At 42.7% G+C, this 18172-nt stretch overlaps 1 pseudogene; it reads right to left on the bottom strand.

Annotated features, from left to right (window-relative positions):
* Positions 1-7445: 7445 nt before the first annotated feature.
* Positions 7446-9415, bottom strand: LOC138167630 (parafibromin pseudogene; annotated as a pseudogene).
* Between the last annotated feature and the right edge of the window lie 8757 nt (positions 9416-18172).

Below are 18172 nucleotides of genomic sequence, written 5' to 3'. Positions count from 1 at the left end.
CTCCCTGAACACCATCCAAAGTCCCAAACCTTCAAGAATCGAAGCAGTGGCCTGTGTCAGAGAAGTTGACTGCTTGAGGCATTGACTGATGGGGAGTTGGCCAGTCACTGAAATATTACTGATGCCCAGTCTGGAGTCCTCTCTCCATAACTGAGGAAACACAAAGGAACATGAGTCAGAGCCTTGTCCACAACAAGGACAATGATGCAAGAACAAGGATTTAATTATAAGACTCCTCTGGCCATTTCACAGCTCTGTGTCTCTCACTCATTTGAAGTTAGGGAAGAAATGAGCTACCCCTTCTAGCTCCCTCCTGCCCCAGGCTGCAAAGATACATCTGGGATCACAAGGAGCTCTGGGGACTGTGTTCCTTCAGCATCTCCAGCTGTATCTCTGCATTCAGGGGAAAAACAGAAGTTGAATAACATGTCTTGCCCTCTTCCTAACATTTCCCATAAGAGCTCACATGATGAGTGAAACATTGGAGTCTCCCATGGTCCCTTTTCAACTTGGGAACTTGTGTGTGTTTCTGAGTGATAACAGGGCTGCAGGGACTCTGTGTCTGGCCCATGTCACTGCTGCAGGGAGGAGGCTCTGGAAGGGTATCCTGGATCTGACTGTGTCTGATAGGACTCAATGTGAGCAGACAACAGCAAACACTTTCAGCTCAGGCATCTGCACTGAGAACTGACCACTCATGGCTGAAAGTCCACCATGTTCTGTGAGTAAGAGATCATGTGGACCTGAGCTAAAGCACCCACAATCCAGAGGAGTCACTCCATAAATCCTATCTTTGGATGTTCTCATAAAATTCTCTCACTATGCTCAGGATCATGAAAGTTTAGAGATGGCTATTGCCTAGTCCAACTTGTACCAAGCAGAATTTCCTTCTATAAAGATAAGCCTTGGACACACATCACGGCCACAATTTCTCTACCTCATGAAGGGTCATATTCACAAACTCTTGGGATGAACATTTTTCCTATGTCATAGAATCTTGGGATTTAGAATGGAAAGGGAGCTTAAAAGCAGTTTAACATTCTCACCCCCATTTTAAAGAACAGAAGATTGAGGTCCATTGAGATAAAACAACTTAACTGAGATTATCTAGTGAGCAGCAGATAAATCATTTGAGTTCAGGGAACACGATTGCAAGTACAGAGCTCTCACTACAAGGAAATAATTTTATTGTCAATGTTGCTTATAGGAACCATATCCAAATATGACCCTCCATGTCCAGAGAGGTCCCTTCCAGAACCACTACTTAGGGACCTCAGAATTCATTAAGAAATTACTGGAGCCTTCACTAGGAACTCCAGCACCTAGGAGAAAAGCGATTGAGAAAAGTGGGAAGGCAGTGATTCTGGGGCATGCTAAGGTCACTAGTTAGGAGCCCATGGAGTGTCACTGTAGCTGCTGTTCCTGAGCATCCCAGGTGGCATGGGTTCCCAGACCCAGTGGCATGTTCCTGGTAATCTTCCCAGTTTGGAGTCAGCTGGGCTGCATAGTGAAAAAAGCACTGGACACAGCAGACCTGAGTCAAAATTGTACTTCAGAAAGTCCTTAATACCATTTACCAAGATAAGTTATGAATGGATAAATGACACAGACATAAAGGTATTACAAACCTTGAAGACTTTATGACCAAACAACAATTAAAGAGCATTATGAAATGCAAAGTGGATAATTTTGATTACATTAATTTGAAATCTTCTGTACAAACAAAACCAATGAAACCAAGATTAGGAAGGAAGTAGGAAATTGGGAAAGAATTTTTACAAACTATGTCTCTGATAAAGGACTCATTTGTAAAAAATTAAGAGAATTGAGTCAAATCTATAAAAATACAAGTCATTCCCAAATTGATAAATGGTCAAAGGATATGAACAGCCAGTTTTTAGAGGAAAAATTAAACATATCTATAAGCATGTGAAAAATGCTTTAAATCACTATTAATTAGAGGAATGCAAATCAAAACAACTCTGAGGTACGACATCTCACCAGTCAGATTGGCTAAGATGGCAAAACAGGAATATGACAAAGGCTGGAGAGGATGTTGAAAAATTACAACACTAATACATTGCTGGTGGAGTTGTGAACTGATCCAACCATTCTGGAGAGCAATCTGGAATTATGCCCAAAGGGCTATGAATAATTTCATACCCTTTGACGCAGCTATGTGACTTCTAATGTTGTGTCCTAAAGACATCATAGAAGTGGGAGGAAGACCCACATATACAAAAAAATTTATAGCAGCTCTTTTTGTAGTGGCAAAGAATTGGAAATTAAGGGGGTGCCCATCAATTGGGGAATGGCTGAACAAGGGGTGGGATATGCATGTAATGGAATACTATTGTGCTATAAGAAACGAGGAGCAGATGGACTTCATATTTACCTTGAGAGTCTTATATGAACTGATGCTGAGTGAGAAGAGCAGAACCAGGAGAAATTTTACACGATTACAGACACAACGTATGTGTAATGACAAACTTTGATAGACTGGACTCTTCTCAGGAATGCAGGTTTATAAGTCAACCCAAAAGACTCATGATGGAGAGTGATGTCTACATCCAGAGAAAGAAATGAATTTGAATCCAGATTGAAGCAAACTACCTGCTCTTTTTCTTTTTCTTGTTTGGATTTGTTTCCTCTTTCCCATTTTTCATTTCATCTGTTACAATCCTTCTTTATAACCTGACTAATGTCTAATGTGAAAGTATTTGCAGATCCTATTCTTGACTGTATGTAGCCATGGTAGGGGGAGGGGAGGGAGGGACAGAAAATTTGAAACTTGAGGAATTGTGGAACTCAATCTTGTGAACTAAAAATAAATAGACAAATTAATATAGACCAAAAAGAAAAAAAAGAATTTGGAAAAGAAAAGATATTACATCCCTTCACTATGGGATTGTCTTGAAACTTCACAAACACCCAGAGATCCAGGGTTGTCAAGAGAGAGAAGGAAACAAATATAAATGCTAATGTTATCCACCAAAATTCTGTTATATTTAGGAAGTGCACAACCTTTGGGAAATATTGATTTCTATTCTTATTTGGATGCTCATTTTCTGGTTCTCACAGTGGTCCACATTTGAAGAGTTAAAGAAGTGTCAGATCTTTTCTTGTACAGGAAGATCTACTGCTAGTTACCCCCATCTTTGAGATTTCATTCCATAAATATGCTATTTTGAGAAATGAATGGTTCTCTCTTATATTAATTGAATTGGGACCAAAGTTTTTCCCTTTTCTACTTCCTCTTCCAGAGACCAATCAGTGTGAGAAATCTCTTATAGTTTTACCCAGGCCAAGATCTAATCAAACAGTAAAAGAGATTCTAAGTTTGGGCTAATAAGTGTATTGCTGCTCATTGGTTTTGCTCAGACAGGTTTGGGGAAAGGTAGATTCTCCTATTATCAAGACAGATGACATCAAAATTGGTGTTTCTTTGACCACAGTTTGAATGAGGTAAGCCAGGTACATCAAGACCTTCATTTTAAAACAGTCCACACTTCAAATTGTGTTAAACAATCCAAATAAATTGCCATTCCTGAGGAGCACCTACTCTTCAAAGGGCAAATACACTGTAACTTGATCACCTAGAACATGATAAAGTTACTGCCATGGGAATACTGGCCATACCAAAGGTATTCCTCAACTTCCATTTCATGGTGTTACACTTTGACCATAGTGAGGGCTAAAAGGAGCAAAATCAGAATCCATCATGTAGCCACTAGACCACACATTGAATCATATATATGTAGTAGCCACTCTGAGACCACTTCTCCAATTACCACTCAACTGTCAAGCTGGTTATCAGAAGGGTGGCTGCTACTTAATACCCTCCCTCTCTCTCTTTCTTTCTCACTTTCTATCTCTCTCTGTCTCTCTTTCTCTTCATTTCTACCTCTGTTTCTCAGTTTCTGCTCTGTCTCTGTTTCCTGCTAAGAAGGATGGACCAAGGAAGGGGATTATGTAGGTTTCTAGTACTTTGAGTCATGAGCCCCAAATTGTGTGATCCTCAGTGATTATCAGCTACATTTAATTAGGTGTCAGAAAAAGTATTTAGTGAACAGGTATATAGCAAGGATATTTGCTACCATAACATCCACCTGAGCATGGACACACTGTGCACTTACACTCAAGGTCTCTGAGGAGAATTAGCTCAAAGCGAGAGAACACATGTGGACAAAAGGCTAATCCACGTCCGGATTCTGAAGGTCCTGTCCTCCATTTATGGAGTCTTCCTGAAGCTCCTCTTCAGTATGGCTCTCAGCTGAGGTTCCAGGAATAGGACTCTTAAGGAATTCCCAGCTTCCTTTTTTTGTGTGACTCATTTGTCATTTTACCTCCCATTGTCACTTGTCACATGTCTTTTAACTCCCATTGCAAAAGTTTATGTCTGCTACTGCTTGACAGAGACACTGCTATTGGCTACAGTGTACAACGCTATTAGTGATGACAGGAAATCCAGCTCCTATGTCTGTTCAAAGTTCATAAGGTCATCATGTGGAAACATTTACCTACCCTCTTAAAGGCAATGACGTCTCAGGAGTCCATTACCCCACTTGACTAGACTGCTCTTAAAATGCACAACTCAGCACTGGTTTGTTATATAATACATAAACCCTGAGATAAATATTCTTTCATTCAGCCAAACACAATTAATTTTATGAACTGTCATTCAATGACTCAAAACCATACAATCTTTTAAAACTGATTAATGCCTTACCTATGTCTGCTTTGCTATAGATTGATTTATATATTCAGCTGGAATGTCTTCTCTGACTGCATTGTCACTAACAATGTAATAATTTGAACTGGTAGAGACTTTGTCAACATCAAAAAATAATGTACTTATTAGAATATAATAAGACTCAATAAAAAATTCTTCTCAAAAATACCCTTATAAATTACCCTTATAAATGAACTGTCTTAGGGGGCATGTAGGTGTCACAGTGAGTAAAGCTCTGGCTCCTGAGTCAGGAGGTCCTGAGTTCAAATTTGGCTTCAGCACTTAACACTAAATTAGCCATGTGACCTTGGGCAAGTCACTTAACCCCAATTGCTCTACCTTCCCCTCTCTTAAAAGCAAAAAGAAATCTCACGGTATAGTCTCATACATCCAAAGCTACAAAGGATAAGAGAGGACATTCAATTCAATCTCCAAATTTTACAGGCAAGGAAACAAGGGTTCAGGGGAGTTTTGATTTGTCCAAATACATGAAAGTAAATGGAACAGGTGCAATTTGAATGCAGGTCTCAGAATTCAAAGCAAATATTCTTTCCTCTGTATTAAGCAAATTCATACTACTCCTCTGGGAAAGATGGAAAAAATGTGGGCTAGTCAATAGTACAACTTGTCATATGTAGAACCAGAACATGGTAACTAATGGGACAATATCACCTTGGAAGGGAGACTCCAGTAGAAAGTTCCAGGAAGCTGTTCTCTGTCCTACGAATTTTATCCCATTATCAATCATTTAGGTAAAGTGAGATGATGGTGCACTTATTAAATGTGGAGATAAAAGAAAAGTGGGCAGCTTAACTTTAACATGTGTTGCAGAGTGGAAAAGGCTCAAAAAGGGGCTTAATCAGCTAGCACAGTGGGCTATATGTAATAAATGAAATAAACACAGATCAATGTGAAGTTTTAGATGCATGTCCAAAAAAGATGCACTTCAAGTACAAATGCACTTTTCCTAAGTACAAGGAGGGCCTAAAGGGGCTTAGTGGGAAGCATTTCATATGAAAGAGATGTGACAGTGTTAGTGGACAATAATCTCAATGTGCATCCCCCGTGTGTTAGAGCAGTCACTAAAACTCAAGAAATCATTGTCTTCAATTAGAAGCAGAATATCCAAGAAGAGGGAAAACTATCACAATCTGCATGGCTCAGACCACATCTGGAGTGCTGTGGTTCAGTACTGGAAAGGACAAATACTATTTTAGGAAGAATACTGCCAATTTGGAGAATATTATTTCTAGTCCATCAACCCCACTTTGGCCACTCTCTCCTCTCTGCTCTATTTGTTCTTATTGGCGAATGAATTCCCCTCTGCAATATTCTCTACACTCAATCTGCTAAACCCTTTATCCTATCACAAATTTTGACTTGGCCAACCTCAACTTGGATTTACTCCCACCATTCACCCTATTGTTACAATTCCTATAGTCTTGAAGGGAATTGGAGAAAATAAAAAAGAAAACTTTGCCGACCGGGTCCTCTATAGATTCTTCTTATTAACTCAACCAGAGTAAAAACAAACTCACTGGGGTGAGATAATTCTTTTAGAACTTCCTAATCTTACCCTATCTCACTTGCTAACGTGAAAATTGCAAAAATTCTCGTCGAATGCCAGCTAGGTGCAGCAGTGAATAGGGCAAAGCAATGGACCTCAAGTGAGGAAGACCTGAGTTCAAATCTCAGGTAAGGGAGGTAAGGAGGAGTCTTCCCCCCCTCCTCCGGGTGTCAGTCAAGTGGGCAGTGTGGAAGATGGTTGCCTAGAAATATAACCTGGGACTACCTTGGTCCTAAACAGGGTGAAAAGAAACCAGTCTTCTTCTCAGTTTCTTGCCCTGCCCCTACCTTTGCCCAATGTCGGCAGGAATAAGAGGCTATGAGAAGAAAATGAATCACTCAATCTCCCACAGTACAGACTGTGGAACACATCATAATTGAACTCTTGTTTGTCCAGAGTCAAACACCCAACAAAAGATCAAGGGGGGGGGCGGGGGGCGGCACACCAACCTTCCTGACTTTCTCCTAGGAATCTCTCATTCATGAATTTTCTCCTTGTAGATAGCTGTATATCTAGCTCCTCCACCCGCGAATCTCTTCCATTTGTGAACTTTCCCCTTCTACCTAGGTATGAAAGTCGCTCCTCTAAATTCTGAATCCCTCTGTTGTAAACTTTCCCTTCCTAGCTATGTGAGAATCACCTAGTTGTAGAGGAACCCACTGTGCTCTGTCCTCAGCCTGGGCCTGATCTCAGGGCCACAAAGGCCACAGGAGCAGGTTCTTTCCTGGGGGCCAGTAACAGCGTAGCGTGGACTACAGCTGCCTAGAAATGCGAACTGGGTCAATGGACCTCTGGGTCCTAAAGAGAGTCCAAGATATTAGTCTCTTCCCCTGCCCCCTCCCTCCCCCCAGGCCCTAGCTCCTCCCTGGTTTCAGCAGGAACAAAAAGCCCATCACTGACAAAGCAAAACAATACAACAACAGATAGCACCACCACCACATCTCCCTGTGTCTACAATGCAAACCTATTGAGACTTTATTCCCTCTCCTCCCCCCCCCCCCCCCCCCCCCCCCCCAAGTCAAACACCCAATAAAGTAAAAGTGGACTTCTTGACCAATTCATGAATCAAGAGCCTCCGTTCCCAGAATGGGGCATTTCCGTGGTTCTTAGTCCAAAATTTTTCGGGGAACATGGTAGCAACGCGGTTCAGAATCTCAAATGCGACATATGCTTCAGCATGTACCTGTCCAATGTTTCCCAAAAATGTAAAAACACTGGTCTGTCCAAGTGGCGTTTGTGATAGCTTAATTCGAAGACTGTCACATCCCATTTCTGTACCTTGGGATCTAGGCGTACTTCATCATATTTCAGGTGAAAAGCTTTAATTTTAGCAAATATGTCAAGGGGTGATCCGTCAGGTCGTAGCCACGGCCAGCCTTTGAACTGCCACGAGGGGCCATGGGCAAAAACTGCCACCACACGATCCCACTCTTGAGGCATAAGTTTGAGGGGCTGATCTACTACTCGATAGGGGAGCGTGACACTCCTGGCAGTGCCCCCGGGCTGCATCCGAGCTTGTCTTCTCTGCAAGAGGACCTCGCCCTCTCATTGGCAGCCTTGCTTTTTCTTCTCCTCCGATGGGACGAATCTGAGGTCCTGGAGAAGGTCTTTGGCATTCAGCATGGTGATTAAAGAGGTGGCAGCTGCTGGAATAATGATAATGGGTGTCGGAGATCCTCTCGTCCGGGGTGGAGGCGGTCTTGCTTGGGAAACTGGTCTTGGTTCTGGCCGTGCAGCTGGCGTTGGAGTCTGGCGAACAGATGCGGCCACCGTTACAGACTCCAGAGTCATTCCACAGTAGGTGCCCCTCATGTCAATTTGGAAGCCTCCCGTCTCTTCTTTTCCTTTGAACCTTTCCTGATCATATCTGTTGTAGGCAGCTGGGATGGGTGGTTTCTTTGGCGATGTGGCATCCACAGGTGCCCTGTGAAGCGCAGGAGGCCTCTGCTCAGGTGCGCGTCCTTCCTCCCTGGCTTTTACAGATTGAAGAATGGCAAAAAGATTCTCGGCAAAATTCCCTCCTGTGCTTTGCAGAATCGTGGTTCTTGTCCTCCCTACTCTCTCGCGACTCACAATAGCTCTGGTCACAGCTACCTCGGCATCAACAAAACTTCTTTGAGTACAGCAATGTCTTCGTCTAGAGCAGCCTTGATAGCAGCCCTTTTCTTGGCCATAATTTTCGCTTTGATGGCAGCGATTTTTTCCACAGACATAGCGTCAGATAAGGGCCTAATCTTCGCTGTCTGGACAATCCCTTCTTTGTGGGCCTCCAAGCGAGCAGCCCAGCGCTCCTTCTCCAGTCGCACACACTCTTCGTCCTCCGCGGGTGGTTTCTTCGAGTCTGCGAATATTTCCTCGGCCGCCCTTTTTCCTTGCCCGGATGGTGGGAGGCCGCTGTCAAGGCAAGCGCCTCTAGCGAAACTCTCCGACCTTGATGTTTCGCCACTTAGATAGGCTAGGAAAGGTTTCCGATCAGGTCGTCGAACCACAGGGATGTTGTCAGCTGCTGCAAGCCGCACATATGCAGGATGAGAAAGATGGACGTTATTCAGCAGGAACAAGATCGAGTCCAAAGTGTAGTACTCTCTGGGTCGGCTTTCCTTTCCCGTCTCCCAAATCGCGCAGCTGGTCTTGACGTTCTTGGGCCAGGAGAAGTCGCCGAAGATCACCTCATCCCCGTTCACCAGGATCTCCTTCTTCTGGATGTTGTACTGTCGTAGGACGCTCAGCACGTCCGCCGTCGGCCCCCCCTCTCTCTGTGACTTTTCAATGGCATCATTCATCAAGGTGGCAGCCTGAGAAGGCTGAAGACTCTTGCCAATTAGCAGCCGCTCTGATGGGGAGCACGAAGCAGTCTTTGCCTTAGGGCTGGGAGGCTTACTGGAGTTCGGGTGCTTTTTCCTTCCCTCAGTGTCCTCAGTGAGTGGCCCCGTCATTGGCTTACTCCCTAATTTAGTCAGCATGCCTGGCCTCTCAGACCGTGGTCCAGGAATTAAGTCTGCCTCCTCTTCCAACTCATCCAGCCTGGGTACACACCTCTTCTTCGCCCTTGGTGGCTCCTTACATATCTCTGAGCCATCACCAAACACTTCCTCCAGCTCCCGTTTTCCCCTCCTGGCACTTCTGGACTCCGAATGCTTGGAGCTGTGGTCCCGCTCCACTCCCTCAAACAGTAGGTCGACGAACGGGAGCGCAGAACGCTTAAGGAAAGGCTTCAGGTGACCAGCTGTTGTCTTCTTGTCCATGCCCGCTCCTACACAATGTAATGCTGCCGGGACCAGCGTGGGCTCGGAGAAACCCAACACCCTTTTCACTGTCTTCTCTATCGATGGCTTCAGCTCCTCCAGCTCCCTCTTGGGCAAGGCCATTGTGTAGAAAAAGGAAAAAAAAAGCGTCGAAACACCCTGGGATACTCAACACAGCACCTCACAAAACTTCAGTCACTGCAAGCAACTTTTTGGTGGCTTTTATCTACAGTATAGTACTTTCTGGGTCCACAGCAAAAATCAAGAAATCGAAGCCAGCGGTCTCTTTGGGACCAAAGATACCGGAGCCAGTGAGGAAGCTCCTGGGCCTCTTTTATGTCCGCCTGCCTAAGGAACAAGTACTGGGACTCCTCTTGCAAGTGAACAGCCGTCCGGACTGGTGGCTATTTAAGGAGGAGGTGGGCTGGGAGTTCACACCTCCTCCTGCCAGGGGAAGGGCAGAAGCTGACATTCCAGCAGCCTCTAGCAATCTGGCACGGACACACCATTCCATTCAGGATTTCTCTGCCTAACTTTCTCCTTTGTAAGCCAAGTCACCCCAAACTCTCAAGGGAGCAAGGATGCCTGGGTCCCTGCTGGTAGTGTGGACTAACTCAGGTGGACTTCTGTTGATGGAAAACCCCAGGCCTTGGGAGGGCCTGGAGTGTCATGGCATTCCTTAGCTAGAATGGGCTCTTCAGCTAGGAGAAGAGATGGCCCTTGGAATCCAGAAGGGAATATTTTAAATTCTCATTAATAATCAAATGATACAGCATGAAAGTTAATTTTCCTCCACAGAACAGGACAAACCCGGACTGAGTTCCATGAGTGCCATAAGCCAGCAGCATCCTTCCGGATGATGAGACAGATTAACCTACCCAATTCATTGTCAGGGGAGGATTGTGGGAGGAGGAGGGGATGGCTGACAGTGGAGAGTACTTGATTCTGCCTTATGAGAGGGGCTTGGGACAAAACAACTGCTGGACCTCATACATTCCAGTGACCAAAGTGCAGGTGCATGGGATTTCTACCCACCTATCCCCAACCTAGGTCCAAATTTCTGCCTGGCAATCAACAGTCAGATGTTACCCTGAGCCTGGCACTGATGCTGTCATGAAGGGTGAGGGCACCAGGCCAGAAATGCTTTCTTGATTTCAAGTGACCAAAACATTGAATTTTTTCTCCTTATATTTTGTTGTTGCTTTTACCCCATAAGATTTCCAGTCATATCCTTTAAAAAATCTTTTGTCATCTTTTATATGGACATTGGACCTATTTTTTTTAAAGATTATTATGACATTTGAATTTATATTTTGAGTTTAGACGATATACACAAATCATTAGTTCTACTCAGTTCTTGTTTTCTGAGAAGAGCAAGTGGGATCGAACCTGACTGCAAGTAAACTCTCCCTATTCTTCTGTTCTTTAGTGGGTCAGTTGATGTTGCTGGCTCAGGCCTGTCAGACTCTTTATGATCCTACTGCGGTATTCCTTGAAAGTGTCCTGCACTCGTTTGCCATTTCCTTCTCCAGCTCATCTTACAGACGATGAGTCTTTTTCATGCCAAGCCTTGTTTTCTATTCATGGAGCCACTTAGCTGTCCTCAGATGGTTACTACTTGTGCCAATTTCTAAGCTTGTTTACTCTACCATCAGTTGTGATTTACTGAACCACATGTCCTTCTCATGAACATCAGTGGTCTGGTGAGGCCCACTGTCACATTAGTCTGTGACAGGAGTGCACTGTAGACACTTCTGGGTAGGTTAGGGACATAAGGACTCTTCCTACCTTTAGCAAGGGAACCCAACCCCCAACCTGTTGTTAGGAAATCCCTTTTTTGATGAAGGGCTGATTATCAATTATCTATTTACTTCACAGCTAAGCCCCTGAGGCCCTTCTCTCTCCCACCTCACCTTGCAGAGAACTTTGGACTTCTCCCACATGGCAAACCATACCTCTTCTAAAGTAGGGAAGCACTGGGGCAGCCAGGTAGCACAGTGAGTAAGAGAACCGGCTCCAGTGTCGGGATGACATGTGGATCAAATCTGGTCTCAGATACTTAGCACCACACCCAGAAATAACTGGCCATGTAACCTTGAATAAGTTACTTAACCCTGATTGCTTTAAAAAAAATAAAGTAGGGGAGCATGAACTGACCCCCTCCAGTCCCTTTGGTGGTGGTGATGAGTTGTTCAGTCATATTAACTCTTTGTGACCCCATGAACTACATAACAAAACAGGCCTTTCTATCTTCCTCTACCTCCATAAGTCTGTCCAATATCATGTTCATTGCTTCCATGATACTATCCATCCATCTCATTCTCTGCTTTCCACTTCTCTTTCTGCCTTGATTTTTTTCAGCACGAGGATCTTTTCCAATCAGTGCTATCTTATCGTTATGTGGCCAAAGTATTCAAGCTTCAGTATTTGACTTTCCAGTGAATAGCCTAAATTAATTAAAGTATTAACTGATTTGGTCTTTCTGCTGTCCAAGGGACTCTCTAAAGTCTTATATAGCATCATAATTTGTAAGCAACAATTCTACAAGCCCTAAGATTTCCTTATATTCCAGCTCTCACTGCCAAACATTGTCACTGGATAAACCATAGCTTTGAGTATATGGACATTTCTTGGCAAGAGGATGTCTCTGCTTTTTAGTACACTGTCCAGATTTGCCATAACTTTCCTTCTGAGGAGCAGGCATCTTTTGATTGGATGGCTGAAGTTACCATCTGCAGTGATTTTGAGTCCAAGAATATACAATATAACCCTTCTTCCATTTCTTTTGCCCTTATTTACCAGGTATTGATGGGACCAGTTGCCAGGATCTTACTTTTTGTTAATCTTCAAGCCAGTTTTTACCCTTTTTTACTTTCACCTTCATCAAGAGGCTTTTAAATTCCTCTTCACCTTCTGTCATCAAAGTGGTATCATCTGTGTATCTGAGCTTGTTGATGTTTCTCCTGGCAACTTTAATTCCAGCTTTTGATTCATCCAGTCAGGAATTTTACATTATGTATTCTGCAGATAAGTTAAATAAATGAGATGACCATATATGGCCTTATCACACTTCTTTTCCTATTTTAAACTGATCAATTGTTCCATGTTGGATTCTAACTGTTGCCTTTTGTCATACACATAGGTTCTTCTGGAGACAAGTGGGATGATGTGGTACTGCCATCTCATTGAGGACTTGCCACATTTATTGTAATTCGTAAGTTTTAGTTTAGTCAATGAAGCAAAAGTAGTCTTTTTTTCTGCAACTGCTTTACTTTCTCCATTATTCAGCAAACACTGGAAATTTGGTCTCTAGTTTCTCTGCTTCTTTTAAAACCTGTTTGTTCTTCTAATAATTTCTAAGTTCTCATGCTTCTGAAACCTCACTTACAAAATCTTGAGCATGACTGTACTGGTATGTGAGATGAGTTGGGCATTTGAACACTCTTTGGCATGACACAGGAAAGAGACTTCTTTAGAATGGGACATAAACTGGCCTTTCTCATCCAGTAGTCACTGCTGAGTTTTCCAAACTTACTGGTATTCTGAGTGTAATGCTCGAATAGCAGCATCTTTCAAGATTTTATGCAGCTCAGCTGCAGTTACATCACCTCCCTCAGCCTTATTGTTAGCAATGCTTCCTAAGCCAGCTTGACTTCACTCTCCACCACTTCTGGCTCCAGGTCATTAGTCACACCATCACAGTTATTGAGGATAATGTTTTCCTTGTCTGGTTCTTCTATATATCTTTACCATCTTTTATTAATCTCCTCTATCTCTGTTAAGCCTTACCATTTCTGCCTTTCATCATGCCCATTTTTACATGGAGTCTCCCTGTGATATCCATAATTTCCTTGAAGAGATTTTTTGGCTTTTGCATTCTCACCTGGACTGTTGCAGTAGCCCTATAGTGGATCTACTCTGCCTCGACTCTCTCCTCACTCAATGCATCCTCCACTCAGCCACCAAGAAGCTTTCCCAAAACACATGCTTTATCATGTCACTTCCCTGCTCAGAGAACTCCTGTGCCTCTATAAGATCTCTAGGGTCAAATAAAACATCTTCGGACTGGCTTTCAAAACCCTTTATAAGGTAGCCCCTCCTACCTTCCTCATCTTGGGGCATCCTACAGGTCCTCCCATCATTCTTTCGGTTTATAAGACTTGACATGAAGAATATGCTAAACGTTCATATGAAAAAGTAAATTTGGTCACATTCCAGTCATTGTGGAGCACTTTCTCAACTTTTGTTCTGTCCTCAGAAAATGATATGAATACCCATAGAGATGTCTATTTCCTTCCAAGGACATGTGTTGTAGACTAATGGGGGAACCCCAAGTGTCATATCATCATGGCTCTTTCTGGGAGCTGCCATATTGTTTGCCACAGAGAGGGCACCATTGGAAGAGGCATCAAGGTGGGGTAGATAGAAGATTGGAGATGTCTTAAGGCAGGATTGAGGCCCTGTGGTCTCTAGGAAAAATATGGCCCTCTAGGTCTTCAAATGAAGTCTTTTCATTCAATGGTGCACACTGGAGGACCGAGAGGATCACATGTGGCATTGAGGTCATAGGTTCCCCATCTGCCTTAAGGAATATATTCACTTGTTTCTTTTTATAACCATCACCAAGTGGTTTAGATGATTATTTTGTAATGTGGATTTGAGACATGGCAATGCTAGTTCCCCTTAGAGAAGGCAGGTAATACAAAGGACAGGAGTGCTAGACCTGGAGTCATGAAATCCTGATAGTCACTTGACTATCATATACATAAGCATATTTATGTATTTTTATGTACATATGTGTATATATATATATCATTTATCATTATGTAAAGTGCTATGTTAATGTTCACTCTTTTCATTCCAAATTTTTCCAGTATTTTCTCATTATTTATAACTTGTGATTCCCCAACATCAGTTCTGCTATTTTGCCTCATTCCACGAAGTAACCTCTTGGTTAATTGGTTGGGAAGGTTTTGTTTTTGTTTGTCCTTTGTGAAGAGGACCAATGACATCATGGTACTGGGTTCAAGGTACAGTGTGTTCAGTTGTGGCTGATCAGTCCAATATGAACTCAGAAGTCTCCACTATAGAACAGGCACTCAGACTCCTTTGTACCATTAGGAATGGAAACGTTTCTGGATTTGTACAGTTTCTGATTCCTTTGTGCTACTGTGATTCTGTTTTGCTCATAGAGTACAGCACCTTCTTTGATACATTGAACAATTCTGGATGTTCCTGCACCAGCATCTCCTGTGAATCACAATCAATATTAAAGGTCTTCAGACCTTGAGAGTGTCATTGTACTGCTTCTTCTGACCTCCATTGGCACTTGCCTTCTGTGCGTTCTCCTTAAATACTATCTCTTAGGCAATCGTATTTTATCATTGACAAAAAGTGCTATTGCTTGCTTTCCTGGAAGTGACAACCTGACTCCATTTATTTTTCATAATAATAACAATAATACTTAGCGTGTATATAGCACTTATAATGTGCAAAGCACTCTGTTCAATACTTTACAGATATTACCAAATTTTACCCACTTAATGACCCTATGAGGTAGGCATTACTAAGAAGCAAACAACAGGGAAGTGACTTGCCCAAGGACACACAGTCAGTAACTATGAGGTCATATTTGAACCCAGGAACTCCTGACTCAGTGCTCTCTCCACTGTATGTCAGCTGTGAATATTGGTGAGAAAACATTTATCAAATATCAAATTCTGAAGAACTATATTTCTCAGTGATTTTTTTTCATGTAAAAATGATGTTTCATGGGAAAAAAAGCCTAGCTTAGCCAGCCACTCAAATGATCCCACAAGCACTTTCATCCACAAAATCATTGTACACAAGTAAAGAGTAAAGACTTTAAGCGACCTTCTGTAATGGTAATGTAATTTGAATTTGAAGATCCCTTTGTGTTGGCAAAGGTAGCAGGTACTGAAGTGCCACCAGAAATTATACCCCAAAGCTCCCTTAAACCTGCTAGAGGGGACCCCTTCTAGGTTCCCTGGAAACCACCTAATAGGTCCCAATAGTAAAGAAATGTTTCACCGGTGTTGCTAGAAATATGCCACAAATTCCCACGGATTCAGATCTGTTTTGCTTCGGTAGGAATAATACTGAGAAAGCTTCGCTTCAATAGAAACAATGCTAAAGGCATCGCACCCCCTTAGAAACATATTCTGTTGCTAGCAATCACATTGTCTATAAAATTATGTCTACCATAAAGCTCAGGACTGTGTTTCCCTCTGAGAGGCAGTCACCGGCTGGGTAATAAACACTCCTATGAAAGTATAATTGATTTTGCTGTCTTACTCTCGGTTATCCATTATAGTACTTAGCACTTAGTAACTGATCAAGCCTCTGTTGGGGAAACAGAAGATATGAAGTCCTGTCTCCTGTTGTTGATGTAACAGGAAGGGGTTGGCTGAAACTGGAAGCTAATGCTGTGTGTATATAAGGAAAGCCCCAGAAAGGGGGAGATAGATCTTCTTAAAGCAGACTTTGTGGAAGTAGAATCTGCTGCCATTGGGGAGGCTGAAGAGGAGGCAAGGAGGATGAACAGGAAAGCCATCCCCCTCACAGGCTGAAGAGAATGATTTTGCTTTGGAGAACCTGGATGAAGTGATTTTTGATTCTGGGAACCAGCTTAAACTTCTGATGAGTGTGAGGGCCAGCCAGAACTACTGAGGATTTTCTAGAGCCAGTCAGAGCTGAGGGCGAGCCAGAGCTGCTGAGGAACTGCAGAGGATTTCTGAGAGCCAACCAGAGCTGCCAAAGACTGAGGAAGCATGACTGTGATACTGGTACTTTGCATGAACCTATTGGTGGCTTTCTTAGGCCTTTACTTACCAGGAACAGAGACTGTGAAATATTTGAGACTGACTGGACACTGTGAGTTTCAATGTGGAGGAGGAATTGCACAGAGAGCTGGACAAGGACCTGGGAGCTGTCTGTATTTGAATCCAGGTGACAGTTTGGTGAATCCAGGTATGATCTGGGACCATGGAAGGGGATACAGGGAATCTGAGGGACCATCACCAGTCAAGCTGAAAGAATACTTTACTTGAATACTGTGTACTGACTAAGAAGATGATAATTTACTAGTGACCTGGGGTGGAGGGTCTGTGTATTTTCTGATGATTGAATAATGAATGATGAAGAATGATTGATTGACTAAATGGTTGTACTTAGTGATTGATGACTGAATAAGTAATTGATTTGTAACCTAGTGTGCCCCATGAGTGAAAAACTTTGACTACTGTACTTTGTGATTGAATTAAGGATTTTGCAAATGCTTGAGTTACTAAATGATTGTTCTTTCTTCAAAACTTTGTGACCACTGTAGTGGAAACTATGTGGCCATTTTCTGTGATAAGTTGTTGTGAATGCTGTGTTTTGATTGTTTGTTATAAGTTACAATATTTTGAATGCTGTGCTTTAATTTACTGTGAATGGTTTGCTTCAATTTTTTATGGAATACAGTGTTCATTATACTGTGTAATCAGAACCTTAAAAGCTGTTCACAGTAGCATTGTTCTGGAAAGCTGCTCGTGCGTGGCATTACACCTTCCCATTTAATCCAAGAATATTAAAAAGCCATGTGCTGAAGGACTGAGCTTTAATCCAACGAATAATCTTCACTGCTTCATGTAGCACATTCTGAATGGAAATGGACATTTTTTACTCTGAGAGTGTATTGTAGAGAAGTATCCAATGAATACCTGTAAGATTTGGTGCCACTATCTCATTGGTGTTAAGACTCCAGCAGCATTACCCACCATTTATTTTGCACCATCACTGCAAATGTCAGCACACACCTTCCAGAATAAACCGTGAGATTCAACAGTTACTTATCACTAGACATATTTCAGCACCAACTATGTTTGTGGTCAAGAATTACAAGAATATCCTTGATGATTAGTTGATGTTAATGCTGATTACTATAAGCAGGGCAGCAAGTGAAACCATATCTGTATTCTCCTCCATTCATAAGATAGAAGTCTAATTCTGTAGATGAGAATTTTCATATTTGCAGCTAAAGCTTTCACTCCCACGTCATGGAGCCTCTGGAAAACTCTTCTGTCCACTTAGAAGAGAAAGAAAGTGGAAATGGCAAATGGAATCTTTGTAGCAGCAAGCACCCCAGTGTCCCTAGGGTGGCTGCCAGCACAGGTTCTTAGATCTGCTTTGTTAAAGGAAAGCAACTCAAAATGGGTTAACAAGCCTACTTTAATCAGTCAAATATGTGTCGTTTACCTAGTTTAGGGGAAAAAGGTCAGCACCCCTAACTTCAGAATATACAGACAGAATTATCAAGACAGAGAAACAGATCAAGTAGACAGTTTCCAAACTGTCCAACCATTACATCCAAACCAAATCAACATCTGGGTTTTTCAAAGCTGGGGGGCTCCCAACAACAGCTTCCCAGAATATCGTCTGATCAAATCACAGAACACTTCTCAAAGTGAGCACCAAAACAAAGCCTCAAACCAGGGTTTAAATAGCCTTCTCCTGGCTCAGAGAATATAACAACCTTCTGGACCCACTGGTCAATCAAAAAGTATCTACTGAAAAACAAGCCTCCCACCCCAGGCTCCAGGTGCACTTTAGCCTAGGGGCAAGGAA

The sequence above is a fragment of the Petaurus breviceps genome, unplaced genomic scaffold (assembly GCF_028583685.1).
Source record: "Petaurus breviceps papuanus isolate PSGF00001 unplaced genomic scaffold, PetGlider_PUasm1.0 243, whole genome shotgun sequence".
NCBI classification, from domain to species: Eukaryota; Metazoa; Chordata; class Mammalia; order Diprotodontia; family Petauridae; genus Petaurus; species Petaurus breviceps.
This window is presented reverse-complemented; position numbering and strand designations above follow the sequence as displayed.